Source organism: Taeniopygia guttata, chromosome 2 (genome assembly GCF_048771995.1).
Source record: "Taeniopygia guttata chromosome 2, bTaeGut7.mat, whole genome shotgun sequence".
In the NCBI taxonomy this organism is placed as follows: Eukaryota; Metazoa; Chordata; class Aves; order Passeriformes; family Estrildidae; genus Taeniopygia; species Taeniopygia guttata.
In genome coordinates, this window is record NC_133026.1 from 46,829,831 (window position 1) to 46,846,806 (window position 16,976).

A 16,976-nucleotide genomic window follows, 5' to 3' on the forward strand; every position below is an offset into this window, starting at 1 on the left:
GCACTCACTGCTGGCTCCTATTGAGGTTTCTGTCAGCCAGCACCCCTAGTCCTTTTCCTGTGGGGTTGCTCTCCAGCCACTTCTCACCAAATTTGGACTTTTGTCCACCTGTACTTGTCTTGTACAGGTTTGTGCCACTAATGATTTGCCAATGCTCCAATCCATCCAGATCCCTCTGCAAGGGCTCTTGTCCCTCGAGAGAGTTAACATGCTGGTGACTTCCTGCCAGACATTTATAGCCCCTGTCATTTCAGCCCTTTGAGAGCTCTGCCCTCCAGTCAGTTCTCCACCTAGTGTAATGTCTCCCTGTTCATCTTGCACAACATCTGGACAAGTTGTTCAGAAGGATGCTGTGATGGACAGTATAAAGAGTTACTTAAAATCCAGAAAAACTACATCCACTGCTGTCCCTTCATCCACTAGGCAGGTGACCTAATCACAGAAGGATACTAAATTAATTTAAAAAAAACTTTTCCCTTGTGAACTAAAGTTGGCTGTGTCTGATGAATACATTTTTTCATTAAATGTCTTCCAGCAGCACCCATTAGGGTAATTTTTCCAGGTACTGGAGGTTAGACTAACAGTCTGTAGTTTCCTGAGTCTTTCCTCATGCCCTTTTTCTAGGTTGTATTAACACTGACTAGATTCCTGCCAGCAGGAATCTTCCCAGACTCCCAAGACATTTGGTAGATGATTGAGAGGTTCCTGCTATAACATCCACATACTCCATTACTCCAAAATGAAGCCAATCAAAACTCCACGGACTTGTAAACATTCAGCTGATATTGCTGGTTTCTCATAAGTTCATATCCACAAAAGGAAAGTCACTGCTTGCATACTCACAGTCCTCTGGCTCAGGCAACCAGGCAGCCCAAGGTCTATCAGCATTATTAGAGACTGAGACAACTGAAAGCATTTATTGTCTTTGCTTTTTCTTTATGCCTATTATTCAGGTGCCCATCTTCAACAAGGATCTTGGCTGAGCAATAGATAATAGGCACCATGATGCCTGCTTTGCCTTCTGTGTCTCTGATGCTCACCCAGAAGCTCTCAATCACATCATCCCTAACATTAAGGGCTGTTCAGTCAAATCTCTCCCTTACAGGTGTTGCAACTCCTACACCTCATGTGCCCTGTCTATCCCTCCTGAATAGCCCAAAGCCATTAATCCCATTTGCTTATCTTACTTTGTGGGAAGATTCTCAGATCTTATCTAAAATCCTGGAAAATCTCATTTCCCTTTAGAATTTAGCATTTTGGGTAGTGAAAGAATAAGGAGTAATATTATTCTTCTCATTTTGTACATTGATGATAAAATTGGTACGTACATTCAGACCATGTAAAAAAGGACATTTATACCATATACATTTATTTCACTGTGGTGATGTCAGAAAGAGAAAAAAAAGGGGATTGTTCCCTCTGTATAAACTCCATAGAGATGTAGACCCCAAGATGTTATGGTGAGGTCTACTTGGAATGAAGTTCTGGATTGTTTTCTGCTCTTTACTCTATTTCCCCCTTGCACTTTAATAGTTCTTTTCCTCCTTTGGCACAGGAAAACACTTATTTCTACCACATATCCTTTCAGAACTTGAGTCTGTGTGAAGGAAAAGTTTAAAGTTTTGCCTCTTTCATCTCAGAAATAAGGACCCTTGTCAGGACTTAGGTCCCTCAGATTTGTTATCCTGTTTCATGCATGCTTTCCAAACTTTGGTGATGAGGGCCCAAAATTCAGCATTGTGCCCCACTGAGGTGTGGAAATCTTCTTGGCAGTCTTTCCACTCCTCTCTCGAAGCTGACCCACTGTACCACTGTTGTGACTGCCTGGGTCATATCACCTGCATGTTGTGGGTCACAGAAGCTACTAGTCTATGAGAGGAACTGAACTTTATCAAAGCAGATTTGCTTTTTTTTTTTTTTTCCATTGGCTGCATTCAAATCCTATATACATTTCTTTGCCTCCAAAAAAAACAGGGATATCTTGGATCAAAGAGCAATTCTCCATTTAATATGAGAAGAGTCTCAATAAGAAAGTTTCTTACCTTAAAGACATAATTGGTGAAATATATAGTGTTACAGTACCCATCGGTACTGCCAGATCTCAGTCATTTCCATTACAAACCAGAGTACTGAAAAGAAATTGGAATAAGGCTGTTACGTCCTTTGTATTGAAGGCAGCTCTAGCACAGAATGTATCAACTCATGTACATTAATTATTTTCTTAACTGAATTTGATCTCGACATACTCAAATGAACAGAGTTGAAATTATGGTGGATACAAACAAAACTAGAAAAAAAATAGCTCTAAAGACAGGGGAAAAATTGTTCTGGCTATTCATATTCTCAAGAAATATCTGTTCAAACTAGCCAGGTTCACATCACATCATCAGATGTTTTGGATTGAGTGAACCTATCTTATAAATAGTGCTTCTTATATTTTAGGTTGGCAGGACTAAGAGGGGAGATAATTCTCTGCAATGACAGCAGAATAGTATGTGCTAGAAGAGAGGAAGCTGAGGTATATCTGTTGGGTTAATATATAAAACCAGCTTTGTAAAGTTGCAGTGAGATTTACATACATTTACTTTAGCAATTATGTGAGTAGAGAGTTTCTGGATCACGGATACTGTCATAGCTGAATGTTGCAAATTTGGCCTTTCAGAGACTTGACCAAGGGAAATCTAGAGAGCAGGTAGGTTTGCTGCTGTCCCTGCTGCCATTGGAAAGCCACACCAGAGCACCCCTACTTTCAATATCCAATTTCCAGCCAAACTCTTTCATGGTCAGCTGTTCTAAATTTTATTTTAGGCTAAACAACAATTTTTCCTCATTGCTCTTTGCTCCTCTCATGTACACAGACAGTCATTCCAGCCTCTTCACAGATGACCTTTTGCAAGACCCTGTAAATGCTGTCCTTGCAGTCCCCTCTCCAAAGGTTTTTATTTGTCTGGGCACACTATCTGTCCTGTCCTCCTGTGCTCATGGGTGTCTAGGGCCATGTGCAATATTTCCTATGAGGTTGCACTGATGCTTTGCCCAGGAGCAATGCTTTGATTTTACTTCCTCTTCTGGAAATGGATCACCTGGTGTGAATCTAAGCTGTATTTCCCTGTATTTTATGTTTTCACAGATTACCACATGAGTATTCATGAGTAATCCTGTCATTAATTGTCACTATTATTTGTCCTCAGCATCATGTTCCAAGAGAGTTTTCAGGCACCAGGAAAGCTAAATTCTGGAACAGACTCAACTCCTACAATGGGGTGGGAAGCAAAAATCCTAACTAGTTTTAAAACTCAGGCTGATAGATGAGGAGGGATATGTGATGTGACTGCCTGAAATATCAGGAGTCTGGACACCATGATCTGTGAGGACCTTCCCTATCCCAAGTCCAGAATCACTAAATATAATATACGATAAAGTCACTGAAAATCTCTAGCTAATCACTCACATGCCAATAACATTTTAGGTAGAATTTTGAAAAGCAAGATGAGTACCTAAGTCCCTTCAGCCCCTATAGAAGTCCCAAGATGCTTTTTAATTACACTTATTCCTATTTCCAGTATTGACTACAGAACTACATTCACATAGAAAGTTCTTGTTTCCTGACATTTGTACACTGAATCAGCATGACAGAAAGTCAAAAAAGACAAAGACAAAAAAAGGACTATCTATGTTTCAAACACTCAGAAATTAGAAGAAAGGAGATAGTTGAAATTCTGCAGAGTTGCAAAAGCCAGAAACTGATCTCAACACTCCCAATTCTCTCTGCAAGGCCTAATTTGTGTGAACGTTTCCTTTCCTGTGTAGTGCATCCACTGGTGAGTGAGTCAGAGGAGACTGAATCAGGAAGCACATTTACCATTTAGATCTGAAACCACTTGGCTCCAAGGTAGTCAATCTCTGTTGCATAAAGCAGACATAGAAAACAAGAACAGTCCTGAGGAAGTTGTCTCTTGTATTCCCCATTTTTCCTGCTATTCCTCAGTTGTCTCATTATTCCATTAGAATAAAATAACTATTATAATGAAAGCATCATTTAGGACAACATTTTCTAAAAAGCCTACGTAAGTTCAAACATTATTTTGAGGCATATGTGATTTGACCCAGTGAAGATACTGAAGACATTAATTATAACCTAAATATAATACAAAATGAAAAAATGCAATACAAACACAGAACCAAACACTGCTCTCCCTGTTCAGTTCCTACCTACCTTCCCTGGGTACCTGTGGTTGATTTTTGGGTTTCTCAGTTTCATGTACAAATCCTGGAGCATCACAATGTTGGCTTGATGTCTGCCACATCCCTATGCTCATCTCGACTTCAAAATTTAAGTATTTGACCCCTCATTGAGGTGGGGAGGACTGAGATGCCCAGATCACACCTATATACACACCAGCAATATAAGGCTGTCAAAGAAATAAAGAATTTCCATGGCAGCCTAGCGGTTGCAATAATCAAGATGGCAATCCAAAAACACAGTATAAATATTACAGAGCTAAACTCAAATCCCTCCTCTGACTGAGGCAATATTTGTGCCCCACCACAGCATATCTCATCCCAGAGTTTCCCATGTAGTACAAAAGGGGACATTTTCTTTCTTCAAATGTTCAGTTCAATAAAAAATCCTAATTCTTCAATTGAAAACTTCAAGACCAAATCTTGGCCCCTGCAATAAGGATGGTCTGTGTATTATCCAGCAAGCAGTTCAGCATGGTGCTTACATTTCTTTGTACATATGATCTCAAATTACTCCTGAAAACGGAACTTGAATGTTTTTGACAATTCTGTCTTTTTTTAGCTACTTAAAAGATTTTTTAATTCAACTAAAAGTCTTTACTTATTGTGTCAGTGAGTTCCACAGATTAACTATATGTGACATAAAAGGGCATTTTCTCTACCATTTTAAAATTTATTGCCTTTTAATTTAATTAGGTATCCTCCTGTGTCTCTTTCATAAGACAGGATAAATAGGAGCACCTGCTGACCTTCTTTATGCCATACATTATTTTATATACCTTTGTCATGTCACTTCTTATTAGTCCCTTTATTAAACTAAATAGCTGGAATCTTTTTAATCTCTCGTATTATATTATACTTTCCAACCTGTAAACATTTGCTTTGCCCTTTCTGAAAAGTTCTTGGATATTCAGATCTCTCTAGGCAATCATTTAAAAGTAACATGTAATTTATAATAATTTAATCTTCAGTAAGTCATACACTGTTTACACAACTAGGTTCCTTCTATTCTTTCTGCAGATTTATCAGGAAAACAATGCCTTTAGGAATGGTCTGTTGGCAGCAATATTTGCAAACATGAGAGACTAAGCTCAACTTCAAACGGTTCATGTATTTGGGGCAATACTTCAGGGTGTAGCCCAGCTTAGGTCTGGTTTTACATTCACAATTAGTTTGAGAGCATAGTCAAATCCATCCCCCACACACCTCTGCAATGTCAATGCCCCAGAGTGTACTTCAGGTGACCTTACTAGACCTTCATGTAGCACCTTCTGCCAAGTTTCTTCTCAATGAGTGCAGGCTGGTGATTGCATTTCCTCTTCATGGAGGTGAGCCCCAGCCAGCAGCTTGCGACGGGAAGTCGCAGCACTCGGCACGAGCAACTGACCCTGCACTGCTGGCTCAGGTTCCTGCTGTTGATGGAAACTAAAAGAGATAATCTCCAGTTTCAATATCTCTGAGCAATCGCATTTGCTAAACAGATAGAAATTCGTGCAAGCATTGAATGGATGTCTCAGTATATCATCAATGACAAAATGCCCTGTGCAGTTCAGGAGCTTGAGAGTTGTCAGAGCTTTCTCAGCTCTTCCAAATATTTTTTGGTTCACAGTATCATTTTTAGCAGGCAGGCAGAGTAGGTGAGTTGCTAGCTCCACTGCAGAATAATTTCTACCACCAGCACACAGGAGAACAAAACAGAGGTGTTCTCTGATGTAGTTCAACAGCGGCATTAGGAGGAATTAACACCAGGTATTATAACCCCTTGTCTGCATTTAGACAGCATTCATTCTTCACCCCAGAGAGGTCTCACCACTATCATTACATTTGGTTTAGGGTTCAGACTCTATTCTTGAACACCAAGATTTAAACATTACAATCCTTCTGTCCATTTGACTCATAAAGACAATTCCCTTTAATCTTCCTTACACCTCCCCTGCCTTCTCAGGGCCTGATATTTGTGCCACATCAGGGCATCCAATCTGCTGGGCCCAGAGAGAGGAACTCCAGCATTTCACTAAACATTTGATTTGCTAATAACAGCTTCTGCTCTGCAGGTGCTAGAAAGAAAATTAGTGAAAACATTCCCTTTTTTCCTTAAATGGAAAGACTTGCTTTTTCCACACCCACAAAAAGCTGAAAGCTCTGGTTTTACTTCAGTTGCCTAATACCAGGCACCCTAATATCACTGGCAATGCCATAGGTAGTGGCAAAACCCATGGCAGTTTGGGAGGTGCAACACAGAAAGTATGACAGACCCTCATGCTTCTGAACAGCTGCCTGACACCAGGCACTGCAGCCCAGGGCAACCCAAGCAGCAATTATTAGGCACTCACATTGAGCCTTTGCTCTCAAATATAAGTCCTAAAATAAGTCCTATAATAAATATAAGTTCCAAATCAAAAAATATATTTAGTGGAAAGTGACTGACTATTCACCATCCAGCTGTCTTCAGACCCAGCATGTTAAAGAGCATGTGATCCCAATGACTGCTTTCTAAACACAACACCCCTGGAACAGGAAAATAAAGAAATAGCTCAATCTCACTTGCGTGGTGTTTCTAAAGTGAAAGCACTCCCGAAATTGTGTGGGAAAACAGAGCCATCTACAGGGGAAACTCTTCTTGTTTGGTGAGACGAGAGATCTGATGAGGCAACGCATGACCCCGTGCAGACACCACAAAGGCAGGAGTAGACAAACGCTGTGTTGCCAGCAGAGTGACAGAGGGTACAGAAATATATTCTGTATAATAGGACTTTTTTTAATCAAGTATCTCAGGCCCCCTTCTTTCATAGTTTTTTAGCAAATCGTCTCTGTGAGCACCCAAGCAAGGCTGTATCTAACTTAGTTTCCCAGTGACTACCTCTTCACATTCCAGTTACTAGTAATGGCTGGAAGAGCCTTTTATTGGTACACACCTTGCACACCTACCCAGGGGACAGGCTACAAGACAAAGCAGGCTACTAGACAAAATCAGTGCAACATCTGAGGCTGAAGTCCCACGCCATCTTTTGGTTCCCAGCTCCTTTCCATCAGCACTCTGCCCCTCAGTTACCTGAACACGCCTTTGCTATATCAGACACATCCAAGCTGTACCTAACATAGTTGCCTACAGAAGATGTAAAACAATTTATCCTTCCTGCAGCATAATGGAAAACAGAAATGACTGGCACTTTTTTTATATTAATGGTGTGTGTTCAGTTCCCTGCTTATGACAAAAGCAAACAGTAGCTACAAATTTGAAGTCTCACCAACATGAGGGAATGGGAATGGCTCCCTAATGCCTCTTTGCTTCCATGGAAAAAAGATTTTGGGGCAGAAATCTTCTTAATTGATTTTCCTCTTGTTTGACTGAACCACTACATGTCTGCAACCAGAGAGACAGAAGGGAAGGAAAAGAAGACTGAAAACAGTGCTGAAAACAGTGCATGACTGGCTCAGAGTATCTGGAAGCCTTAAAAAACTGTAGCAGAGCAGCTACTTAAAATGCTATACTAGGAAATGCAAGGTCTTCAGTGTCAGGGATTGCTATAACTTTGGGAAAGAGCTCTAAGACTTTCCCCATGGCCAGATGATAAAAAATAGGGTTTTTAATGTTAACACAGGAACCTCCATACTTAGCTGGATTAAGCCAATTAAATGGCACAAAATCAATCTTTCTTTAAATACTTAAAAGCAGAGCAAAAATTAGGTTGAGCAAACCTCCCTAATTGATTTCCATTTCTGTAATGACTGATTTATGTGATATATAAAGTCCAGTTTCATATCTAGTTGGACTTCTAAATGTTTGCATGTTCTTACTTATTCAATCATTCTCTTGTAGGATTATTATTTTAAACTCATCCAGACTTGAGCTTTTTGAGTTATTAGAAAAAAATTATACAGACTTACCTTTGGCAGAATTTAATAATAGTTTTAATTCAATTAAATATAATTGAATTACTTTAAATGTATCCTGCAATTTCATAGGTACCGACTGAGTGGTACAGTCAATGGAAAAAGTCATCAGTGTAACAGTATAGCTTTGAGTTTTAATATTGTTGATACAGGTCATAATATAGGAAACTAGGACTTTTGTGGGTAGAAAAGGTTTCCTTTGGCCTAGATAGTCTCATTTCTGTGTCAAAAAGAACAATGGTTGTGCCTTGTACTTTACATCTTCCATCTGGTTCAGACATCACACATGGAGATACCAAGCAATGACCCCTCATGAGGTGGCTGTTGACTTTAGTGGGAGCTGGATGGTGTGGGAGGGTAAGAAAGGAGTATCATGCATATGAGTTGTCTGGAGCCCTTTTAGTGCAGGAAAACTTGGGCCTACCAGTCTCCCAGGCCAATTATATCTGAAGACAAAACTAATGCAAGATATTTTGAAACATTTTTGAAAATATTTCATTGCTCTTTCTTCTGTTTTAACAATAAGTTTAAATGAAAAACACATGGCAATCAATTAGCCACAGACTGTAAGCTCTCCCAGACAAGGGCTGTTCTTTTTGTGTATACATACAGAGTGAGATATGTTTCTGTTAATTTTAACTATCTAGGACCTGTGTCTACTCTAAAGCAGTTGCCCGGGCGCCTGCTGAGCTCTTTGCAGAGTGTCCTTGCTAAGCAATCCACCCCATCTATCTTTGATGACACATCCTTTAGGATTATGGAAAAGTTTTGCTTTGACTCACATTTATTCCTTTCCTCATACAACTAAAAGTACAGTTTTAACCCCATCTCTTTGCTTTGCCATCCACTCAGCCCTAGTCATGCAGTGTCAGTAGGTGGAGGGCAGAGGATCTCCCCTGTCAGGATGTCACTCTTGCATTCCTGCTATTCCCCTCTTGGTTAAAATCAGCTCTCCTGAAAAGGGAAGAGGGGAAAGAGGGAAGTGCAAAGAAAGCCTCTGGGACTAACAAAAAGGGGAATGAGTTGTGGAGGACGAACACTATAAGTAAGAAAAATACAGATGGTAGGAGACAAGGAAGTATCTCTAAAAGAGGAATGGGTCCTGGAAAAGAAGGACATATTTTGTGGAAATATGATGCAAAATCAGATCTTATAAAAAGCCATGGCTGAAAGAAGAGCAAAGTGTAAAGTCAGACTTGTGTAAAGTCTGGCAAATGGGTTAATGACTAAGCTTTTTACCCATGCATTTAAATCCTTTTTGTTCCTGTTCTCTGATAAAAGTGAGCAGCAGCTATTTTAGTCACCACAATATTATTTCATGGCCAGAAATCTCCACTGGAGAAAAGGTCAGTTGGCTTCAAAGGCTCAAATGAGTGAAAGAAGTCAATAAAGCGATATTGAATACCAACAGCTGTTTCACTCAGTATCCTAAACTTGGTTAAAGCATTCAACTTCCCTTGACTGTTACTTTTTTCCTAAAGGGATAAATATAAATCTAACTTAAGTTTCTCATTTTTATAGGATGCAGTGCCATTTTCAGCTGATTGTAAAATATTTATGCAGGGAGAAACTCACAGCAGACAGGCTTGATACTTGACTCTGAATTTCTATGAGAAGAATACATAATTCCTTCAGGTAATGGGAAGATAAAACCAGTATTTCTATTAGAAAATAGAAAAAAAACCCATAAAAATAGAAGCAAATTACAAGGCACATTGTCTTCATAAGAACATAAGTGTACATTCAGGATAAGTGCAGGAAAGGGACTTGTTTTAAAGATACTTTCTACTAAGAGGAGGAGAGGAAAGAAGTAATCTAAGGGATTATCTGCACCTGATAAAAGCTCTTGGATAAACTCCCATGCCTATTAACAGCTCATCTCCAAGAAAACATAGTGGAGCCCACTGATAGGGCAAAAATGTGTGTTTACCTCATATAAAATTTTCTCCCAGGCTCTTCCAGTAAGAGTAGAAGTAGATGAAGGAATCTGTGGGGAAGAGATCTGCAGGGCTTCCCATCTTCTACCTTAAACCTTAATTCTTCCTTCTGCCCTGAGCTCTGCCAGCCCAAGTCATGCTCTCCACATTCATGCTTTGTGTAAAAGCAGGAGGGGAAATTAACTCACAGTGTACCTAGGGAAGGTTGTCAGTGCTGGGGGAAGAAACTGGGAGACATTTTCTGCCTCTCCCTGACTGGCCCACGTAATGGTTCGCTCTGGCTCAGAGTCTCAGGTTTTTTGAAACACCCTGTGAGCTCTTCAGTCTGACATACAAATCTAACTTCCAATGCAGTTCCACTGCACAGCCCTGAGGAGACGCAGCCTCAGCTCATGTCTGGCTCCATACACCAAGTTTGTTGCGAGCTCGGTGGGACTGCCACAGATCCTCATTACTTCTGTGGGATAAAGAGAGGAAGAGATGTTATAAAGGCATGAGGGGAGGTTTCTCCCTGAGTTCTCTCAACTGGATTCCCCTCTTCTGAGTATGTTAGCACAAAGTAGCACAGTAAGGACCTAGACATACAACATTTGCCTAACAGGCACTTTCCTTACCACACCAGTTGATAGTAAAAGAGCTTGAAAATCATAGGGATTTGGGGAGTTAGAAGGAAAGTTAGGCTTAGTAGGCCCCGGGAAAATACCCTGGGAAAGTGTAGGCTTTGTACTTGCTAGAAGTGCACCTGTGTAGCTAGTATATGATAAATGATATAATTGTTAAATGTGATGATTGTTTAGTAATTAAATATAACTACTGTTTAATCATGAGAATAATCATGAGAAACTGTGGTCAGGGGCTTGAGAAAGATCATGAGAAACTCATGTTTGAATAAGGTCAATGTATACAATAGAACAATATATGTTTAATAATCAATATGTAAGTTATATAACGATAGAATATAAAATACATTCGGCTTGAAGACATGTCAGAGTCAGATTTGGGTCTGTACCCCTGATTCCCAGAGCTCTTCAATAAAGGCACCTGCATATAATCATATCCCGTGATTATGTGTGTTCCTGAACACTAACACAGTCACTGTGCTCAGTGGGCATCCACAAAGCCAAGTACTACAGGGACAAATGCTGTTTGCTAAGCATACTTAAAAGGACAGATACTCAGCTGGGATGAATGAGTACAGCTTTCACAGAGTATGGGAGTCTGCGTGGATGCAGAACTTTATAATTTTAGTGCTACAGCGCAGGCACTTTGGGATGGGGAGATGCACTTCTCTACCACCTTGTCCCACTGAACAGCTGGGAGAGTAGCAGCAATCCAGCACTTATTTCACACACAAGTAGTACCTGCTAGCCAGGATGGGAATTTCACATTTAATTTAAGGTTTGTTTAATATGACTTCAATAGCAGGTTTATGGTACAACATTCCCTTAAGGGTTTTCTTTTTATTTCCCTGGTGCCTTGCATCAAATGCTCACTTCAGGCAAAATGGGAGAATCAGTCACTTATTGGTGTCAAATGGGTCTGCATGGGACACCTAAATGCTACTTCTGTGACTAAGTTACAGAAATTCCTAAGAGCAAAATTAAATAACACCAGTGCCAATTCTTGCTCTGTTTTGACTAGTCGGTCTTCCTGATCAAAGAAATTTCCTGAAAATTTTTTCAGTCTCATGGGTAGAGATCAGCCCTGTGTCCTAATATACTTTGGTATAGACCCATCAAAAAGCCACATTTTTTTGTTCCAATACTTAGAGATTCCCACTCAGGGTACAAGAGAAAAAGAAAAAAAATCCAGTGCAAATCATAGACTTTGACGATCTATGGACAATGTAATTCTTAAACACTGGTTCTCATTCAATTAGTCATATTGTTCTCTAAGGAAAACATACAAGTTTGAGGAGCTCCCTGAAGGCAAATCAGGCTTTATGTGTTCTCCTCCAGTGAGTATAGTCCTAATGTATACAGAAAGTCAGGCTAATTGTTGATCAGATACATAAATCATATTTAGATCAGACTACATAATGAGATTAATTCAAATCACAGCTGATGCATTCAAATCACAGCACCACATTTGTCTGTTGAGACTTCAGGGCAGAGCTTCTCTCGTCCATTTTTTTTGGTAGTTTGTTCTCAGAGTTTATTGAAACATCAACATTTCCAGAGAGCACCAAGGAAAAAAAAACTGTATTTCTAGACAGTTACTTGTTTGCCAGTATACTTGGACTTTATATTGATTTTCTGTCCTCGGCTGCTAATGTGGTGCACTTCTATCTAGTTTTCTCCTCACAGGTCACTGAGATTTATGGCTGACCTGAAGGAGATGAAACCAGGCTGCTGAATTGCCACTGCGAGACACCACCTGCTGCTGACCAACACTGGGTCACACACATCTCCCTGAACACTTCAGGCCACACCAAAAGCTCCACTGGATATTTTGCTCCTTGTGTGGGAAAGCATGATTATTCTTCCCATATTTGCTAGCTAGCTAATTCACTTCCTCCCCACTCTAATGAAATTTTAACTGTTACATAAAGTACACTGCATCTGAACAAATGATCTGTTGAGAAAAGGCAGGGCCTTCACCAAAACATTACGTAGCAAGGCACTGCTTAGCAAGATGTCTCCAAACTGGATAATCATTGAACTTTCATTACTCTTTCCTAGGACAAAAAGGTCCCAGTCTATCTGAAGATATTTTCATTGAATATTGCAAAAAAGACTGACACGGGAATGGGTTAATGTTAGAATGATAATACCTGCAGCTGCAGCCTGGGAAGGGATGGAATGTAAGAGACATACAAAGAAAAGGAAGAGCTGAGGTTGGGATCTTCATCTGAGACATAGGAAAGGCTTGGGATGAAGAGGTTGAAAAGGGGCAAACTGGCCTACAGACAGCTGAAGCTAAGGATTAGGGTTCCTAGTGAATAAACTACCAGCAACAGTAGTGCCTGCAAAAGTATCTCAAAAAATAATTAAGAGCTCATTCTGGCACTCTCATTTGTCTCAGTGAGTTAGTATCCTCGTTTGTGAATTAGCCCAGGATTTGGGTTTGGGTTAACAGAAAGTCTAGGACTACAGCCAGTGTGGGGCCAGAAAGGGGCTTTTAAAAGAAACTGAGGGCTGCAAAATGAACTGCTGCATGAGGAAAGCGTTATGTAAAATTTTGCTACTAGGATCCAAAAAATATTTTTAGTAAGGTCATACAAAATCCCTAAAGAGCGGACTCAATGCCTTCCTTTAATGCCTTTCTTTTCTTTGTCCACCTTCAGGTCTTGAAGAGGGTTGAATCCATCACAGATTTCTCACATTGAACTATGGAAATACTTATCCTGAAAATTATTGAGATATAATGATTTAATCCTTGTGTGTACTGGTTGGGGGGGGGGGGGTGGAAGTCCACTGAATATGATTAAATACACAGATACATCAGCCAATCTAAAAATTAAGAAAAGAAAATCAAACCAAAATCAAACCAAAACAAAAAAACCTCCCTGAAAAATGTGAGCTGAAAATAGAAGCTGAGAGAGCATGTGAATGAAGTGTCGATTTTTTCACACTAAGATCATATTCAGATAAGGGGATGGAAATTAGTTCCATGGTTGCCAGAACAGTCCCCATCTGGCTCTTCCCCTGGACAGGAGCAGCGTGGGCAGAAAGTCTCAGGACTTGGTGGGGCCAGCAATGATGGGAAGCTGTAAAGTGAAATGGTAAGGGGGAACATCAATGAAGTTTTGAGGGAACTGGAAGAGAAGCTGCTGCTCTGGAAGTACAGACACATGTGGGTATCCCCACACACAGTTATTGTCACATGAATTGGGAAGCCTCTTTCCCATGGCATGAACCCAGCAGCAAGCACAGCATGGCTTATGGTCACTCTGGACACAGGGGAAGCATTGTCAGTGAACCCCTGTGATTTGGTTCTGCTGAGACATTTTGAACCCATTATGTCTGAATGGGTCCTAAATGTCCCTAAACATGTTCCAATTATCCTTAATTAAATTAGCTTATTGGGATTATCAATGACAAAACATCATACAATTAAAACATTTGCACTCAATCAATTTTAATTTTATTCACTACAGTTGCCTGTGCCAAACCAGATGCCTTCTAGCCCGAGGTAAGTGAAGGAAAAGCAATTTTTAAACCCCTCACGTTTGATCTAATGGAGTAGTAGTGACACAATCGGTTGGGTTGTTCGGTTTTGATTTTTCTTCTCTCAGGAGATGCGGGCTGCCCCGGCCGCCGCACCCCCCCGGGCTGGCGGAGGGAGCATCCTGCATCCCGGATTGCGCATCCCCGCTGACTCGGTGCCCGAGGGCCGGCCTCCGCCGGGGGTTTATCGCCACCTAGCGCTGCCGCCGGGAACCGCCGCCCCCGTCCCTCGGGAATCTCCCGGCATCAGCCGGCTAAGTCCCCCGGGCTCTGCAGAACCTGGGTACCGCCAAAATCGCCATATCCGAGCCGCACCTGCGCCTCCTCGGACAGTCTTTTCGTCAGCATCTCACACTGCCTGAGTCGAGGTCATCGATCAAAGGTGGCTTCAGAGCCCGTCACAAACAGCAGGTAAAACACCCATCAGCTTTAACCTCCATGGCCAAGACTGAAGTCAGAATGCTTGCCTCACATTCCTCTTGGACTTAGAGCATCCAGACATACATAACTCACTTCTGCCCAAAACTTGCTGGGGAAAGGGGATTTGGTTTCCCATTCTCACCTGCAGCAAAACCCAAGGATGCCTTGCAAGATTTTCCCTAGGCTGGGTCTCCCAGATGAGGGTTTGGGCAGAAACAGCCCAGTCCACTGCTTTCTTGAAGGATACAACCAGTAGGAAGGTGGTAGGACAATGTCTGATTTTCATCCAGGGCTTGTTTTACCTAAGGTGGCTTTCATAGTCAGCACAGGCCAAGATTAAGTCTCTGAGCAGCAGGTCATGTTCTTGCTTTACCTCCAGATCGGTGTGTGCACTGTGCTCCTCCACAAACCAAAAGCAGAGGGGGACTGCCTCTAGTAACCTTGTAAGCTTCATGTTCTGACCCTCTCCTGACACGTGGATGTGAATTGGGCAGGAAAGGTGAGAGAGGCTCAGGGCCCTGCTGCTCAGGAGGCACTCCAGTAGGCTGGAGCTTCATCACCAGCCAGACCATTCAGCAAGGCTGGAGGAAAGCAACACACCCAACTCACAGGTACTGACTCAGAGGAGGCAGCATCAGGCTGAGAATCCAGCTGGAAAGCAGACCTCCCTGCAACCCTAGGCCAGAAACCTCTGACCTCTTATTTTCTGGGTGAATACTTTTACTATCAGCTTGAATACAAACAAGAAAGAGACCAGATTCTCTGGTGTTTACATCTTGAAAGAACAGTTAGCTATCAGCACCCTGCCCAGTTTATGTGCACATATGAAGGCAAAATACATGATCTGTTTAGGTTTAGGTTGTTTCTGCCTCTCAGACTGATAGGTATTTCCACCTACCCAGAAACAATTTCTGTGTATCTGTGAAGTTCTGGATTAAAACCTGAGGCTCTTACAGATTTGCAATACCTTCAAATTAGAAGAGAAGATAACAAGTTTCTGAATATGGAGAGATTCAACTAATTTTTCTTGCCTCAGTGATTAAGCAGAGCTTTGCTGTAAAAATCAAACCTACAGCAGGACATGAGAATTCTGGCTTACATGCTCACACAATTTTTGCAAGACTGGCTTTAATTCCAAGATCTGTGTTCCACTTTTATATTCATATCCAGCCTGGCTCTCTTTAAATACAAATGCCAATTTACTCTCTGTTCTCCCACTTGTGGTTGAAGACCTCTAATCTCCCTTGCTCCCGTCTCCAAATCCTTCCTATGAAACTGATCACTGCAAAAATAGCAGTAATTGATAGCAGGTGTTTCAGATGTGTTTACTGCTCTGTGGCACCACTTGCCTCATATCTTGCCATATCATTCTCTCTTCCAACATCATGAACTTATGCTCCCTGATCATGAATGACTGTACAAGATTGATTTAGAGATGGATTAGTTTGCAAGTATTCATCACTTCTCTTAATAATTGAAGAAACTCAATAGATGTGAGCATTGAGGAAGCCAATACTAATATAATTTTTTCTTACTTGGGTTCAGAGCAAGGTTTTTCTTTCAATAAATTTTAAGGATTTTAGTGTTTCTATTTCTAATTCTCTTCCTATGCTCTGAACAAAATTACACATATTGCAAAAATAAAATAATAGCTGAAATATACTCAGATCTGTTGTAGATTGTCAGAATTATTCCACACTGTATAAGCTGCCTGGCTGCTCTGCTTGCTGTGTGCTGTATCCTCCTATACTTAGGGAAAAATAAAGCATACAGCAACAAAAGAGTAAGATCATCCAGGAAATGTATCTTGCCAGGATTCAAGTTGGATCAACATGAAGCATGAGTCTGAAGAGAGGAATTAGGTCTGGAATAGTCCTCCAGAAGCTCTGTGTAGCAAGATCAAGAGGGTGCAAGAGGGAGCAACTATTAATTTTGGTAGCATCAGCTGACACCTTCCAGGTTGGAAGTATTTCCCATTTCTCTCCAGCTGAAATCACCCTGTATCCATATAGAACATAATTGGGTTCCATGGCTCCAGACCATAAGCCAGCCCCATGTTTCTTTCTTGACCTGAAGTGTGGACCAAGGCCTTAGCTCACATGCAATTCCAAACCCTATACGAAACTCAGCACTGGCCTTTCCCTGCTCAGCATTCCCTTTATTTGCTGTCATGAACATATTGGTATTTCCCTGAGGAGGGAGGAAAATGCTATTACTCCTTTCTTTGTTTTCTTTTGAATCCAGGAAGGGAATAAATTCAAGGAGATACTGCCAAAATTGCCAAATAGTTTTGCTAACTGACAGTATCCTATTC